Source organism: Heterocephalus glaber, unplaced genomic scaffold, assembly GCF_053883595.1.
Source record: "Heterocephalus glaber isolate CG9 unplaced genomic scaffold, H.glaber_assembly_v1.0 deba00001610, whole genome shotgun sequence".
NCBI classification, from domain to species: domain Eukaryota; kingdom Metazoa; phylum Chordata; class Mammalia; order Rodentia; family Bathyergidae; genus Heterocephalus; species Heterocephalus glaber.
The window spans coordinates 7,976,666-7,995,371 of NW_028258381.1; positions in this window are offsets into that span (position 1 = coordinate 7,976,666).

Consider the following 18,706-nt stretch of genomic DNA (forward strand, 5'->3'; position numbering starts at 1 on the left):
TAATAGAATACCTCCAAAATGGCCCACAACCCTCACAGGAAAAAATGGAATGCTTTTGGTCCACTCTACTATATCTCCTGCCACGGAGTAGGGTTCCAGGCTGGCACCACACAGCTCCCATACTGGAGTTGGATTTTGGGCCGCCTTATGGCCACTCTCAGCTAATGGGATGCTTCCAAAATGCCTCACAACTGCACACAGGAAAAAACAATGCTTTCTGTACACCGTACTACATCTCCTGCCATGGAGGTTGATTCTGGGCTGGTGCCACTCTGCTCCCAAAGTGGAGGCGGCTTCAGGGCCAAGGTACTGATGCTCACAGTTAATGGGATGATTCCAAAATGGCTCAGAACCGCTCACAGGGAAAAAAAAGAATGCGTTTGATCCACCTTACCACACCTCCTGCCAACGGGGAGGATTCTGGGCTGGCAGCACTCAGCTCCCTTACTGGAGGTGGGTTCCAGACCACTGTACTGATGCTCACAGCTAATAGAATGCCTCCAAAATGGTCCAGAACCCTGACAGGAAAAAAGAGAAGGCTTTTGGTCCACTGTATTACATCTCCTTCATGGAGGAGGATTCCGTGGTGGCACCATGCTTCTCCAGTAGTGGAGGTGGCTTCTGGGTTGTTATACACCCAGTCCGAGCTAGTGGGATGCTTCCAAAATGGGCCAGAACCCCTCACAGGAAAAAAAGAGAATGAGTTCCTTCCACCTTTACCACATCTCCGGGCATGGAGGTGGATTCTGGACTGGCACCTCGCCGCTCCTGTAGTGGAGGCGGTTTCAGGGCCGCCGTACCGAACTCCACAGCTAATAGGATACCTCAGAAATGGCCAGAAACCTCACAGGAAAAAAGAGAATGCTTTCAGCCCAAAATACTACATCTGCCTCAGAGGAGGATTCCAGCCTGGTGCCACACAGTTTCCATAGTGGAGGCGGCATCCGGGCTGCCGTTCCGATGCTGCCAGCTATTAGGATGCCTTGGTAGTGAAGCTCTCAGGTAATAGGATGCTTCCTAAATGGCCCAGAACAATCACATGAAAAAAGAGAATACTCTCGGTCCACCATACTACATCTGCTGCCATGGAGTAGCATTCTGGGCTGGCGTCATGCCCCTCCCATAGAGGAGGTGATGTCCGGGCCATGTACGGCTGCTCTCCTCTACTGAGATGCTTCTGCAATGGCTCAGAAATGCACAGAGGAAAAATGAGAATGCTTTTGGTACACTGTACTATATCTTCTGCCACGGAGGAGAATTCTGGGCTGGCGCCACACTGCCCCTGTAAAGGACTTGGATTCAGGGCCTATGTAACAAAGCTCACAGCTAATAGGATGCTTCCAATAAGGCTGAGAATCCTCACAAGAAAAAAGAGAATGCTTTCCATCTGCTGTATTAAACCTTCTGCCTCAGAATAGAATTCCAGGCTGGCACAATGCAGCTCCTGTAGTGGAGTTAGACTTTGGATAGCCTTATGGCCACTCTCAGCTAATGGTATGCTTCTGAAATGCCTCACAACCCCTAATAGGAAAAAAGAGAAAGCTTTTAATCAGCCATACCTCAACCCCTGCCATGGCGGAGGATTGTGGCCTGGCACTACCCCACTCCAGTAGTGGAGGCAGCTTCTGGGCTACTCTATGGCCTCTCCCAGCAAATTGGATGCCTCTGAAATGGTTCATATCAGCTCAAAAGAAAGATGAGAATGCGTGCCATCCATGCAACCACATCTCCTGCCATGGAGGAATATTTTTAAATGGCACAGTGATGCACCCATAGAGGAGGCCAAGTCCTAGCCACCCTATGGCTGCTCCCAGCTAATGGGATGCTTCCAAAATGGATGAGAAAAAAATCACATGAAAAAAGCCATTGTGTTACATCTGCCATAATACATCTCCTGCCACATTGAGAATTCTGGCCTGGCACCATGCTGCTACCATAGTGGAGGTGGTTTCCGGGCCACCATAAGGCCCTTCAAATTCAATGGGTTGCTTTTGATATGTCTCAGAAACATTCACAGGAATAAAGAGAATGTGTTCCATCCATTTACCTCATCTCCTGCAATGGGGGAATATTACAGGATGGCACAATGACACTCCTTTAGGTGTGGAGGCATCCTGGCCACCATCCCACCGCTTTCTGTGAATTGGATGCTTCCAAAATGGCTCAGAACCAATCAGAGGAAAAAAGAGAATGCATTCAATGCACTTTACCACATTTCCTGCCACGGGGGAGGATCCTGATCTGGCACAAAACTACTCCTATATTGGAGGTGGATTTGGGCCGTCAGATAGCTGCTCTCAGCTAATGGGATGCTCACACGAAAGAAGAGAATGCATTAAATCCACCTTTCCACATCTCATGCCACACTGGAATATTTTGGGATGGCACAATTCTGCTCCCATAGAGGAGGTGGCATGCTAGCCAATCTATGGCTGCTCTCACTTAATGGAATGCTTCTAAAATGGATCAGAAAAAATCACATGAAAAAAGCCATGGCATTCGATCTGCAATAATACATCTAATGCCACTTTGAGGATTCTGAACTGGCACCACACAGCTCCCATAGTGGAGGCAGCTTCAAGGCAACCGAATGGCCCTTCAAATCTAATGGGGTGCTTTTGAAATGGATCAGAACCATTCACAGGAAAAAAGAGTATGCATTCCATCCAATTTACCTCATCTCCTACAACTGGGGAATATTACACGATGGCACAATTCCACTCCCGTAGGGGTGATGGATTCCTGGCCACCTTACCACTTCTCCCAGCTAATTGGTTGCTTCCAAAATGTCTCAGAACCACTCACAGGAAAAAAGAGAATGTGTTTGATGTACCTTACCACATTTCCTGTCACAGGGGAGGATCCTGGCCTGGCACAACCCTACTCCTATAGTGGAGGTGGCTTTGGGCCACCAGACAGCCACTCCCACCTATTGGAATGCTTCAAAAATGGCTCAGAACAAATCACAGGAAAAAACAGATTGTGTTCCATCCCCCTTACCACATCTCCTGCCATGGGGAAGTATTTTGGGATTGCACTACCTCACTAAAGAAATGGAGGTGGATTACTAGCCAATGTAGGGCCACTCCCAGCTAATCAGATGCTTCTGAAATGGCTCAGAGCCAATCACAGGAAAAAAGAGATTGCATTCCATTCACCTTACCACATCTCCTGCCACAGGGCAATATTTTGGGATGGCACTACCCCACTGCAGAAGTGGAGGTGGCTTCCAGGTCACTGTACGGCTGTTCCAAGCAAATGTGATTCTTCTGAAATGGCTCAGAAAGAATCACAGGAAAAAAAGAGATAAGGTATAATCTGCCAAAACACATCTCCAGCCACAGGAGAGGATTCTGGCCTGACACCACCCCACTCCAGTAGTGGAGGTGGCTTTGGGACCACTCTACGTCCTCTCCCAGCAATTTGGTTGCCTCTGAAATGGCTCAGAACTGCTCAAAAGAAAGGTGAGAATGTGTGTGATCCACCTAACCACATCTCCTGCCACATGGGAAGATTTTGGCCTGGCACAATACAGCTCCCATAGTGGAGGCGCCTTCCAGGCCACCCTATGGCACTTCAAATTGAATGGGATGCTTCTGAAATGGCTCAAAACCATTCACAGAAAAAAAGAGAATGCATTCCATCCAACTTACCTGATCTTCTGCAATGGGGAGATATTTTAGGATGGCACAATGCAGCTCGAATAGGGGTGGCAGCTTCCTGGCCACTGTACCACCACTCCCAGCTAATTGGTTGCTTCCAAAATGGCTCAGAACCACTCACAGGAAAAAAGAGAATGCATTCGATGTACCTTACCACATTTTGTGACACGGAGGAAGATCCTAGCCTGGCAAAACCCTGCTCCCATAAAGGAGGTGGCTTTTGGGCCAACAGTCAGCCACTCCCCATTAATGGGTTGCTTCTGAAATGGCTCAGAACTGCTCACAGGAAAAAAGAGATGGTGTTCAATCTACCTTATGAAATCTCCTGCAATTGGGGAGGATTCTGGCATGGAACCAGGCTGCTCCCATAGAGAAGGCAGACTGCGGCCACCGTACTGATGATCACAGATAATGGGATGCTTCTGAAATGGCTCAGAACCACTAACAGGAAAAAGGAAAGCTTTTGATCTGCCATACCTCATCTCCTGCCATGGCAGAGGATTCTGGCCTGGCAATACCCCACTCCAGTAGTTGAGGCAGCATCCTGCCAACCATACTTCTGATCCCAGCTAATGGGATGCTTCTGAAATGTCTCAGAACAGCTCACAGAGAAAAAGAGATTGTGTTTGCTCAGGCATACCATATCTCCTCCCACTGGGAAACATTCTGGACTGCCACTACCCCTCTACAGTAGTGGTGGTGGCATCCTGTGCAGCGTTCAGCCACTCCCAGCTAATAGGATGCTTCTGAAATGGCTCAGAACTGCTCATAGGAAAAATGAGAATGCATTTGATCCACCTTACCACATCTCCTGCTGTGGGGGAATATTTTGTGATGGCACAATGGTGCTCCAATAGAGGAGGCAGCATTCTGGCCACTGTATGGCCGCTCCCACCTAATGGGATGATTCCAAAATGCCTAATGAAATATCACACGAAAAAAGACATTGCATTCAGTCTGCCAAAACACATCTGAAACATGGGAGGATTCTGGCCTGTCACCATGCAGCTCTCATAGTGGAGGTGAGTTGGGGGCCAATGTACAGCCCTTCAAGTCTAATGAGATGCTTCTGAAATGGCTCAAAACCTTTCACAGGTAAAAAGAGAATGTGTTCCATCCATCTTACCTCATCTCCTGCAACGGGGGAATATTTGAGGATGGCACAAAGCCACTCCCATTGTGGTGGTGGCTTCCTGGCCACCATACCACTACTCTCAGCTAATGGGTTGCTTCCAAAATGGCTCAGAACCACTCACAGGAAGAAAGAGAATGAGTTCAATGTACCTTACCACATTTCCTGACATGGGGGAGGAACCTGGCCTGGCACAACCCTGCTCCTATAGTCGAGGTGGATTTTGGGCCACCAGATGACCGCTCCCAGCTAATGGGATGCTTCTGAAATGGCTCAGAACCAATCACAGGAAAAAAGGGATTGCATCCCATCCACCTTACCACATCTTCTGCCATGGGGGAATATTTTGGAATGGCACTACTCCACTCCAGAATTGGATGTGGCTTCCAGGCCCCTTTACACAAGATCCCAGCTAACGGGATGCTTCCAAAATGGCTCTGAACTGATCACAGCAAAAAAGAGATTTTGAATGATCTGACATAATACATCTCCAGCCATGGGGTGAATTCTGTCATGGCACCATGGAGCCCCCATAACAAAGGCCAATGCCAGGTCACCATATGACCCTTCAAATCTAATGGGATGCTTCTGAAATGGCTCAGAAACATTCACAGGAAAAAAGAGAATGAATTTTATCCAGCTTACCTCATCTCCTGCAACTGGGGAATATTTTAGGTTGGCACAATGCTGCTCCCTTAGGGTTGGCGTCATCCAGGCCACCTTAGCACCGCTCCCAGATAATTGGTGGCATCAAAAATGGCTCAGAACAACTCAGAGGAAAAAAGAGAATGCATTCAATGTACTTTACCACATTTCCTGCCACGGGCGAGGATCCTGGCCTGGCCCAACCCTGCTCCCATAGTGGAGATGGCTTTTAGGCCACCAGATGGCCGTTCCAGGAAATGGGATGCTTCAGAAATGGCTCAGAACCAATCACAGGTTAAAAGAGAATGCGTTCCACCCACCTTACCACATCCCCTGCTATGGGGGAATACTTTGGGATGGAACTCCCCCACTCCAGAATTGGAGGTGGCTTCCAGGCCAATTTACGCCCAATCCCAGGTAACAGGATGCTTCCAAAATGGCTCAGAACAAATCACAGGAAAAAGAAGATTGCGTTCCATCCCCCTTAAAACAACTTCTTCCATGGGGGAATATTTTGGGATGGCACTACCACACTGCAGTAGTGGAGGCAGATTCCTGGCCAATGTATATCCGCTCCCACCTACTGGGATGCTTCTGAAATGGCTCAGAACCAATCATGGGAATAAAGAGATTGCATTCTATCCACCTTACCACATCTCCTGCCATGGGGAAATATTTTGGGATGGCACTAACCCACTCCAGAAGTGGAGGCGGCTTCCAGGCCACTCTACAGCCATTGCTAGCTAATGGGATGCTTCCGAAATGGCTCAGAAACAATTACAGAAAAAAAGAGATTATGTATGATGTGCCATAACACATCTCCAGCCACGGAGAAGGATTCTGGCCTGGTACAACCCCTCTCCAGTAGTGGAGGCGGCTTCCAGGCCATTGTATGGCCACTCCCAGCAAATTGGAGGCCCCTGAAATGGCTCAGAACCGCTCACAATCCAGAGTAGAATGCATTAAGTACACCTTTCCACATCTCCTGTCATGCTAGAGGATTTGGGATGGTACAATGCCGCTCCAATAGAGGATGTGGCATCCTAGCCACTCTATGGCTGCTCCCAGCTAATGGAATGCTTCTAGAATGGATCAGAAAAAATCACACACAAAAAAGCCATTGCATTTGATCTGCCATAATAGAGCTAATGCCACTTTGAGGATTCTGGCCTGGCACCATGCAGCTCCCATAGGGGAGGTGGCTTCAAGGCAACAGAATGGCCATTCAAATCAAATGGTGTGCTTTTGACATGGATCAGAAACATTCATAGGAAAAAAGAGAATGTGCTCCATGCAATTTGCCTCATCTCCTGCAACTGGGGAATATTACAAGATGGCTCAATGTCACTCCCCTAGGGGTGGTGGCTTCCTGGCCACCATACCACTACTTCCAGCTAATTGGTTGCTTATAAAATGGTTCAGATCCAATCAAAGGAAAATGGAGTATTTGTTCAATGTACCTCACAGCATTTCTTGTTATGGGGGTTGATCCTGGCCTGGACCAACCCTGCTCCCATAGTGGAGGGGGTTTTTGGGCCACCAGACAGCTGCTCCCATAGTGGAAGGGTCATCCTGGCCACTGTGTGGCTGCTCCTAGCTAATGGGATGCCACCAAAATGGCTCAGAACAAATCACAGAAAGAAGAGATTATGTGTGATCCACCATAACACATCTCTCCAGCCATGGAAGTGGATTCTGGCATGGCACAACCCCTCTCCATTTGTAGAGGCGGCTTCCGGGCCACAGTACAGCCACTCCCAGCAAATTTGATGCCTCTGAAATGGCTCAGAACTGCTAACAAGAAAGAAGAGAATGCACTAAATCCACCTTTCCACAACTCCTGCCACTCTGAAATATTTTGGTATGGCACAATGCCACTCTCCTTGTGGTGGTGGCTTCCCAGACACCTTACCACCACTCACAGCTAATGGGTTTCTTCCAAAATAGCTCAGAACCAATCACAGGCAAAAGGAGAATTTGGTCGATGGACCTTACTGCATTTCCTGGTAAGGGGGAGGATCCTGGCCTGGCACAACCCTGCTCCCATAGTGGAGGGGGCTTTTGGTCCACTGGACTGCTGCTCCCAGATAATGGGATGCTTCTGAAATGGCTCAGATACAATCAGAAGGAAAAGGAGATTGCATTTGATCCACCTTAGCACATCTCCTGCCATAGGGGGATATTTTGGGATGGCACTAACCCAATCCAGAAGTGGAGGTGTCTTCCAGGCCACTGTATGGCCACTCCCAGCTAAAGGGATGCTCCCAAAATGGCTCAGAACCACTCAAAGAAAATATGAGAATGGGTTCAATGCACCTTACCATATCTCCTGCCATGGGAGAATATTTTGGGATGGCACAATGCCACTCCCATATTGGAGGTGGCATCCTGGCCACTGTATAGCTGCTTCCAGCTCATGGGATGCTTCCAAAATGGCTCAGAAAATATCACATGGAAAAAGACCATGTGTTCAATCTGCCATACCACATCTCTTGTAACGTGGGAGGATTCTGGCCTGGCACCATGCAGCTCCCATAGTGGAGGGGGCATCCGGGGAACCATATGGCCCTTCAAATTGAATGGGATGCTTCTGAAATGGCTCAGAACCATTCAGAGAAATAAAGAGAATGCATTCCATTCACCTAACCTCATCTCCTACAAAGGGGGAATATTTTAGGATGGCACAATGCATCTCCCGTAGCGATGGGGGATTCCTGGCCACCGTACCACCAGTCCTAGCTAATTGGTTGCTTCCAAAATGGCTCAGAACCAATCATAGGAAAAAATACATATCATTCGATGCACCTTACCGCATTTCCTGCCTCGGGGGAGGATTCTGGCCTGGCACAACACTGCTCCCATAGTGGAGGGGGCCTTTGGGCCACCAGACTTCTGCTCCCAGATAATGGGATAGTTCTGAAATGGCTCAGAATCACTCACAGGAAATAAGAGAATGTGTTCAATGCACCTTACCATATCTCCTGCCATGGGAGAGTATTTTGGGATGGCACAATGCCACTCCCATAGAGGTGGCCTCCTGGCCACTGTATAGCCGCTTCCAGCTCATTGGATGCTTCCAAAATGGATCAGAAAATATCACATGAAAAAAGACATTGCATTTGATCAGCCATACCACATCTTCTGCCACATGGGAGGATTCTGGCCTGGCACCACACGGCTCCCAAAGTGGAGGGGGCATCCGGGCCATTGTATAGCCCTTCACATCGAATGGGATGCTTCTGAAATGGCTCAGAACCATTCACTGAAATAAAGAGAATGTGTTCCATCTACCTTACCTCATATCCTGCAATGGGGGTATATTTTTGGATGGCACAGTGCTGCTCCCATAGGGTTGGTGCATTCCTGGCCACTGTACCACCCCCCCCCCCCAGCAAATTTTTAGTTCCAAAATGGCTCAGAAGCAATCACAGGAAAAAGGAGAATTCATGCAAAGCACCTCATGGCATTTCCTGGTACAGAGGAGGATCCTGGGCTGGCATAACCCTGATTCCATAGGGGAGGGGGTTTTGGACCACAGGAGAGATGCTCCCAGAAAATGGGATGCTCCCCAAATGGTTCAGAACCAAACACAGGAAAAAAGAGATTGTGTTCCATCCACCTTAGCAAATCTCCTGCCATGGGGGAATATTTTGGGATGGGAAAATGCCACTCCCACAGGGGTGGCATTGTCCTGGCCATCATCCCGCCTCTCCCAGATAATTGGTTACTTCTGAAATAGATCAGAACCAATCACAGGTAAAAGAGATTGTATTCCATCACCTTTACCACATCTTGTGCCATGGGGGAATATATTGGGATGGCACTACCACACCCCGGAAGTGGAGGCAGATTCCTGGCCAATGTATGTCTGCTCTCACCTATTGGGATGCTTCTGAAATGGCTCAGATCAAATCACAGGAAAAAAGAGATTGCATTCTGTCCACCTTACCACATCTCCTGCCACAGAGAAATATTTTGGGATGGCACTTCCGTACTCCAGAAGTGGAGGTGGCTTCCAGGCCAAGGTATGGCCCTTGCAAGCTAATGGGATGCTTTTGAAATGGCTCAGAAACAATCACAGGAAGAAAGAGACTGCATTCCATCCACCTTGCCACATCTGCTGCCATGGGGGAATATTTTGGGATGACACAACTCTGGGCCTGTAGAGGAGGCTGCGTCCTAGCCACTGTATGGCTGCTCACATCTAATAGGATGCTTCCAAAATGGATCAGAAAAATACCACATGAAAAAAGCCATTTTGTTACATCTGCCATAATACATCTACTGCCACATCGATGATTCTGGCCTGGCACCATACAGGTCCAATAGTGGAGGTTTATTCCAGTCCACCATATGTCACTTCAAATCTAATTGGGTGCCTCTGAAATGGCTCAGAACCAGTCACAGGAAAAAAGAGAATGTGTTCCATCCAATTTACCTCATCTCCTGCAATGGGGGAATATTACAAGATGGCACAATGCTATTCCCATAGGGGTGGCAGCTTCCTGGCCACCGTACCACCTCTCTTGTCTAATTGGTTGCTTCTAAAATAGCTCAGAACCATTCAAAGATAAATGCGATTGCGTTCCATAACCTTTACCACATCTTCTGATATGGGGGAATATTTCAGGATGGCACTACTGTACACCAGAAGTTGAGGCATGTTCCAGGCCACGATATGGCCCTTGCCAGCTAATGGGATGATTCTGAAATGTCTCAGAGAAAATCACACAAAAAAAGAGATTGTGTATGATCTGCCATAACACATCTCCAGGTATGGGGGAGGATTCTGGCCTGGCACAACCTCACTCCAATAGTGGAGGCAGCTTCCAGTCCACTCTTTGGCCACTCCCAGCAAATTGGATGCCTCTGAAATGGCTCAGAACCACTCACAGGAAAGAAGAGTATGTGTTAAATCCAACTTTCCTCATTCTCTGCCATGCTGGAATATTTTGGGATGGCACCATGCTGCTCCAATAGAGGAGGTGGCATCCTATTCACTCTATGGATGCTCCCAGTCAAGGGAATGCTTTTAAAATGGATCAGAAAGAATCACATGAAAAAAACCATTGCCTTTGATCTGCCATTATACAGCTAATGCCACTTTGAGGATTCTGTCCTGGCACCACGCAGCTCCCATAGTGGAGGTGGCTTCAAGGCAAATGAACAGCCCTTCAAATCTAATGGGGTACTTTTGAAATGGATCAGAACCATTCAGAGGAAAAAAGTAAGTGCTTTCCATCCAATTTACGTTATCTCTTGAAACTGGAAAATATTACAGGATGGAACAATGCAACTCCCATAGGTGTGGTGACACCCTGGCCACAGCACCACTTCTCCCAGCTAATTGGTTGCTTCTAAAATGTCTCAGAACTACTCACAGGAAAAAAGAGAATGTGTTTGATGGATCTTACCACATTTCCTGCCACAGGAAGGATCCTGGCCTGGAAAAACCCTGCTCATTTAGATGAGGTGGGATTTGGGGCAAAAGATGGGCACTCCCACGTAGTTGAATGCTTCCAAAATTGCTCAGAAAAAATCACAGGATAAAAGACATTGCCTTCCATCCCCCTTACCACATCCCCTGCCACGGGGGAATATTTTGGGATTGCACTACCCCACTCCACAAATGGAGGCAGATGCCTGGAAAATGTACAGATGCTCCCAGCTAATGGGATGCTTCTGAACTGGCTCAGAACAAATCACAGGAAAGAAGAGGTTGCATTCCATCCCCCTTATCGCATCTCCTGCTACATGGGAATATTTTGGGATGGCACTACACTACTCCAGAAGAGAAGGCAGCTTCCAGGCCAATGTACGGATCTTCCAAGCAAATGGGATACTTGTGAGATGGCTCAGAAACAAACACAGAAATAAAGAGATTATGTATAATTGGCCAGAACACATCTCCAGCCATGGGGGATGATTCTTGCCTTGCACAACCCCACTCCAGTAGTGGAGTAAGATTCAGAGCCAATCTAGGGCCTCTCCCAGCAAATTGGATGCCTCTGAAATTCCTCAGAACTGCTCAAAAGAAAGATGAGAATGTGTGTGAAACACCTAACCATATCTCCTTACATGGGGGAATATTTTGGGATGGCACAATTCTGCGCCCATAGAGGAGGTCGCATCATAGCCACTGTATGGCTGCTCAGAGCTAATGGGATGCTTCAAAAATGGATCAGAAAACATCACACAAAAATAGCCACTGCATTTGATCTGCCATAAAATATCTCCTGCCACATTGAGCATTCTGGCCTGGCACCACGCAGCTCCCATAGAGGAGGCGGGTTCCGGTCCACTCTATGGCCACTCCCAGCAAATTGGATGCCTCTGTAATGACTCAGAACAGCTCAAAACAAAGATGAGAATGTGTGTGAAACACCTAACCACATCTGCTATGGGGGAATATTTTGGGATGGCACAATTCCGCGCCCATAGAGGAGGCTGCATCATAGCCACTGTATGGCTGCTCAGAGCTAATGGGATGCTTCCAGAATAGATCAGGACTAAACCACACAAAAAAAGCCTTTGTGTTACATCTCCCCTAATACATCGCCTACCACATTGAAGATTCTGGCCTGGTACCATGCTGGTCCCATAGTGGAGGTTTTTTCTGGGCCACCATATGACACTTGAAATCCAATGGGGTGCTTTTGAAATGGCTCAGAACCATTCACAGTAATAAAGAGAATGCATTCCATTTATTTTACCTTATCTCATGAAATGGGGGAATATTATAGGATGGTGTAGTGGGACTCCAGTATTAGTGGAGGTTTCCTGGCCACCATTCCACCACTCTGAGATAACTGGTTGCTTCCAAAATGGCTCAGAACCACTCACAGAAAGAGAATGTGTTCTCTGTACCTTACCATGTCTCCCGCCATGGGGCAGGACTCTGGCATGGCACAGCCATGCTCCCATAGTGGAGGTGGCATTTGGGCCACCGGAAGGCCACTCCCAGCTAATGGGATGATTTCAAAATGGTGCAGAACCAATCACAGGAAAAAAGAGATTGCATTCCATTCACCCTACCACATCTCCTGCCATGGGGGAATATTTTGGGATTTCACAACCCTACTCCCGAAGTGGAGGTGGCTTCCAGGACACTGTAGGGCTTTTCCTAGCTAATGGGATGTTTCTAAAATGGCTGAGAAACAATCACAAAAAAAGAGATTGTGTTCCATTCACCTTACCACTTCTCCTGCCATGGGGGAGTATTTTGGGATGGCACTACCCTACTCCAGAAGTGGAGGCAGCTTCCAGGCCACAGTACGGCTCTTCCAAGCAAATAGGATTCTTTCAAGATGGCTTAGAAACAATCACAGAAAAAAAGAGATTACGTATAATCTGCCAGAACTCATGTCCAGCCATGGGGGATGATTGTGGCCTCGCATAAAACCACTCCAGTAGTGTAGTCGGATTCAGATCCATACTAGGGAGTCTCCCAGCAAATTGGATGCCTCTGAAATGGCTCAGAACTGCTGATTGATGCACAAAAGTTTTTAGTTTTGATGAAGCCCAACTTATCAGTTATCTTGTCTGTGTTTCTGGTGTCACAGGGAAACGGTGCTGCTCGCACGCCCCCTGCTTGTCCCTGTGCGCCACTGCGTCCTCCTGCGCCCTGCTCTGAGCTTCCGGGGGGCAGAAATCCAGCAGAGGCGGACCCCCTACAGGCCGCCTCCTGGACCAGGACAGCAGGGACACTGCCACGCAGAGGACCACGTGGAAACCAGGAGAGCGGCTCAGAGCGCGGGCGACTGGGAAGGGAGGAAGCTGGGACCGACACCACCAGGAAATCACTGTCCTTGTCAGCTCAGCCGGGGTCCCCTATAGGCCTTCGGGACAAAGAAGGAAGCGACTGTTGCAGGAAGGCCCCGGGCCACCGGAAGGCAGAGCACCAGGGCCCCGAACAGCTCACTTGAGACCTGCCAGTACCACTGTGGAGCTCGGGTGCCCAGCGGAGCCCTCTGAACAAGGATCCCAGCGGGGCATCACTGTGGCCCCAGGAACAAACCATCAGGTAACCGGGAAATGGCAGGGTCCTCCTACGCAGAGGAGTCCAGAGTGGTTGATGGCGATGCTCTGCCCTCTGGGGAGCCTAGGTCCCCACCTTTGCTCTGAGCTGTGCCAGGCCAGCATTCTCTCAGTTTTCCTGGAAGCTAAACCTCTTCCAAACAAAAGTTAACCAACAAATTAAAAGACCTGAATTTAACAAGCAAAAGTTCAGGGTGTGATTTCTACGGTGACTATGGAAAAAAAAGAAACCGGATACATCACTCCTAACTGCAAGAGAAAAGGAAAAGTCAGGCGTGGTGGTGCTTGCCAGTAATCTCAGATCCTGGATGCTGAGGCAGGAGGACCACTATGATTTTGAGACCAATCTGGGCTTCTGAGCAAGACCTACACACACACACACACACACACTCTCACGCTCTCTCCCTCTCCCTCTCCCTCTCTCTCTCTCTCTCTCTCTCTCTCTCTCTCTCTCTCTCTCTCTCTCTCTCTCTCTCTCTCTCTCCTCTCTCCTCTCTCCTCTCTCTCTGTGAAAAAGAAAAATTGAGGTAAATTACTTCTGAGGAAATAACAAAAAGGTTCAAGCCTACTTAGAGTAAGCAAGACAGAGAGGAAGACAGAATAAGGTGGTAGAAATAAGCACGAATATATGAAGATATTCTCTTTATGCTATGCATCCTCACAATACTGGCAGAGCTGGGGCCCCTGGCAACCTCAGCACATGATCTCAGCGCAGGGCTCTGCTGCCCTCCGGTGGCCGCTCGGTGTCACTGCACGCCCCACCTGCTCCAGTCCCAGGAGAGAGCTCCCGCTTGGGAAGCTGACCAGCAGGGATACATGCCCCTCCACCTGCAGGGTTGCCCTCGTGTGCCTCTCCCTCGGGGATAGTTTATAGCTACCTGTCCCCAGAGCCTCAAGCACTCACAAGCCGCCTCTGGGAGGTGATTGCCTCATGGGCGTGGTACACCTGGGTTGTCAGGAGGTGGGATCTGGGCCAAGAGAAATCACCTGGTGCAGGGCCTGGAAGCCTTCATCTTGCTCCCTCTGCTCCCTGGACTCTTTGCTTTCTGTCTGCCAGGCCCCTCTGCCATGCCGCGCTACTTTTGAGCTGCTGACTAGGACTGAAACCTCTACAAAGTGCGAGCCAAGATAAACCTCTCCTCATTTAACTTGTGTGTGTCTGGTATCATGTCTCAGTGACCAAGTCACTCCCCTCGAGGTCCTGCCCTTGACACCTGCATGGCACGTGAGTGACACCTCTCGGAGGCAGATCCAACCTTGACTCTTGGGGAGTTTCTGGAGACGTGGTGGGGCAGCCCCCGGTGAGTCCTGGATGGGTCTAGGCCCCTGCCCCAGGTGTGTGGTCAAAAAGTGTAGAGTATGCGGGTGCAGGAGTGGGGGTGCCTGTGTCCAATGCTCGCAACAAGGCCCCGGCAGCTTCCCAGCCGGACCTGTGACCACCTCAGCCTGAGGGTGTGGGCCCACCTGAGCCACACTAGAGCTCCTGACCTGGCAAGACCCATGGGCCCTGATCCTTCCACAAGGTCTAGAAAGGCTTGATCAGTCTCAAGGAGGGCCTGACTCCCCTGGTGCTCATCCACCACACAGCACCCAGTCATGTCCTGTCCTCATGGAATTTCTCCCACAGCTAGCAAGTGTGGTCCATTGTGACCTCACTTGTGTGTAGGGGTGTCTTAGTCTTCAAGCTGCAGTCCTTCTGCCCCAAGATCTGTGCTGCTTTGCTGATCTCAAGACACTGACAGTATTGCTTGCTATCTTTTCAGGGCCTGGTCGTCTCCATGGCAAAAGTCTTTGGCCATTCATAGCCATGTCCATCCGTTGCCTCAGCCTTTCTCTTTAGCCATAGCAAGTGTCCTACCAGAGTTTATTCAGCCTTAGTTAGTCCACTTTATCTTGCTCCTTTTCTTCCTCATAGGCACAACAGGCATTGGGTTCTCCCATCCCAACAGCAGCATATGCATCCTTTTCAAGTGGAATAAATTTTAAAGTGATTTTTTAATAATGTCACCCATAATTCATTCTTCTGTTATGGCCGAATTTGGGGCCCATATCATTTAACAATATTTCAGGCTAAAAATAATAAATAAATTTGAAAGCTTTAAGTAACAAAAAGCTGGTTTGTTTGTTCATTTCTGACATCTGACTTCAGGAAGGATTTAAAAACTTCCAGCATTCACTGTGTTGTTCTCCTTCCTCAGACCTGGCTCCACTTCTGGGTTCTTAGGCAAACCTTCTCTTAGCTATTCCAGGCTCCCCTTGGGCTGTAGCAGCTTTCAGATGATTTCCCAAGATGAGAAGACTTGCATTTCCATCATTTCAAATAACATTCTTAACGTTTGTTCTGATTGGCCTTTTGGAAATGATTTATTCATAACCAACCTGTACAACCAAGGAAATGACCGTCCTTATTTGGTTTAATCCAAAAAAATCCACTCCTGAAAGTACAGATTTGAGGTCTTGGGTTGAAGTGAAGGTGTTCTCCCAAAATAAGCTAGGATGTTCCTACAACTATGCATGACAAAAAGTGTCTGTTACAGGGTTTCAACTGTCCCTGGGCATAAATGTACACATCCAATCCTATTCCTAAGACAATATGTTGCCTAAATCCTCACCCAATACAGTCCCAGCTTCCATTCTTTGTTGCATTTCTAATTCAAAAATTTAGGTGTGAAACACATGTCACATACACATCCTTGACTTCCACACCTGATTCAGTCTGAGATCACCTAAGCTGAAATAGCCCTGATATCCACACTATTCTTGATTATCACTATTAAATGCTTATGTGAAATTCATATCTACTGGTGATGCAGGTACAAGTGACCAAAGGAGAAATGAGGAAAGAAACACAGTTGAGAAACCCATTTGTGCACTTATTCCATAGTTATTAATACTTCAAGGACCAAACTAATACTGCAAACAAAACACGGTATTGGAGAAAAACATTAAAATAAAGACTCATCATCAGTCCTAAACTCCCATTCTGTGCATCATAATGTACATTACTGAAAAGAAAATTGTCTTCAATAAATTGTAAGGTTTTATGCTCTAAATATTTCATAGATTTCTTATAACAATTCTAGATCGCTTATCAGAAATTGCATCCTTTTATGGAAACTACAGGTTATGGATTGTATCTGGATGTCACCCTCAAGCTACTTGCACCCAGAGGTGAGGGCTTACAGAGGGTGATTGGGTGATGGGGGTGCTATACCAGGCTTGGTGTTAGGATGGTTGGAAGAGGTGGGTCAGCGGGGGTGTGACCTGGGAGGGTGTATCTTGCTCCCTGGCCCACACTTTACCATATGCCTCCTGGCCACCACCAGGCAAGCAGCATTTCTATCAGTATGCCCCTCTGACATGCCATCCTGCCATCCTGGAACTAGCTAACTATGAACTGAAATGTGAGCTAAAACAAACCTCTCTTCCCTTAATGTGTAGTGTTGAGTATTGTGTTCAGGGACAAGAAAGTGAGTGATACAGATGTTGGTACAAGAAGTCTGGTCACTGCAGTGACTGTACCTCACCAGGTGGTTCAGAGGCCTGTGGAAGTGGTCCATAGCAGTTTGGAAAGGTTTGGAGATGCCAGCTGGAGAAGCAGCCCTAGAATGCTATAATCTGAGCTTGATGGAAGATTCTGGTCAGAGCTCAGAAGACCAGAGTGCAGATAGATTGCAGATAAGAAAGGCCAGACTTAGGAGGTTTCAGTTGAGAAGAAGGATGCAAGTGGCAGTTGGATCCAGGCCATGTGTGTTGTGCTCCAGCAGAAAATATGACTATATTGTGTTCATGTCCTGAGATTTGTGTGAGACTGATACTAAGGGTGGAAGAATCATCTGATGGAGAAAATATCAAGGTAGCCTAAATATCAGGCTGTAGCATGGATGTTGCTTGCTACTTTAGCCAGGTTTGTGCTGAAAATGAGGAGCAAAAACCCATTTTAAAACTTTTCAGTTTCCCCCAAAAAGAAAGGGCTGTAAAGATGGAGCAATGGAGAGCCTGGTTGATCAAAGATTAGCATTAAAAAGAATCCAATTACTTTACAATAGGACAAGGGAAAAGATACCTTGAAGACATAAAAGGAACCCACAAGGCCCAACCTTTCCAAGGCTCACAGTTGCAAAAGGGAAAGACTTTATTTTGAGAGGAGAGCCCCAGGGCACCCTGCTTGAGAAGGGCCACCTCAGTGGGTTCCCTGGGATTCATTCAGTTCACAGTGCTCAGGCATCCAGGCACATGGATGCTTCTGCAGCCATGATGCAAAAAGGCCTTAGTGCTTGGAGCCAGTGGTAGAACTTTTTGTCATCTACAGGGTGCTGTTTTCACAGGTATGCAGAACACAAGAGTTGAGTCAGGAAGACTTCCACCCAAATTTCAAAAGAAGGCCTGGCAGGCCAGGTTGGGTGTCCCTGAGAGGGCAGTGCATGAAGCTGTGAGAGTTAAACCAAAGGTGCACTGGAGAACCCAGGATGAGGGTGCAGTCAGGGACATGGAACACCTGAGGAAAGCCATGCACCCAAACATGTAACCCTCATCTAATCAGGAAGGAAACATCAGGAAAACTTAAATTTAGGGACATTCTATAAGATATCAGATCAGTCATCCTCAAAACTGTCAGCTCATACAAAACGAAAAAAGGAAAAGTTGTGAAAATATCAGTCAAGAGGCATCTGAGGGATGCAATAATGAAATGCAATGTGGCAGCCCAGATGGGACTGCAGATTGTTGTGGAAAGCAAGGGGTGAAGGTGGATTTTAGTTAGTAATTATACATCAATATTTGCTCACTACTTATACAGGATGTACTAGACTAATGTATGACATTAATAACAGGAAATAGAACTCTGTTGCTATCTTAATTTTATATAAATCTAAAACTCATAATATATATGCTGTACTGTGAGTTGTTGTTTTTTTGGTTTTTTTGGTTTTTCTTTCTTTTGGTACTGGGGATTGAACTCAGGACCTTGTGCTTGTGAGGCAGGCATGGTGCCACTGAGCTAAATCCCCAGCCCTTCAAGCTCTATTATGTACATGTTGCCACTCTTCAAATGATTGTGAACCGCACAATAAAAATAAACAAAAATATAAACTGCAGGCCTAATTTCTAACACTGAATCTCCCACCCTCAGCTGTAATATAACCCTAAATCTAATCCTAAACCTCCACCAAATCCCAACAAAAACCGCAACCCAAACTGCACCTTGCCCCTTTATCCTAAGCCACTTCCT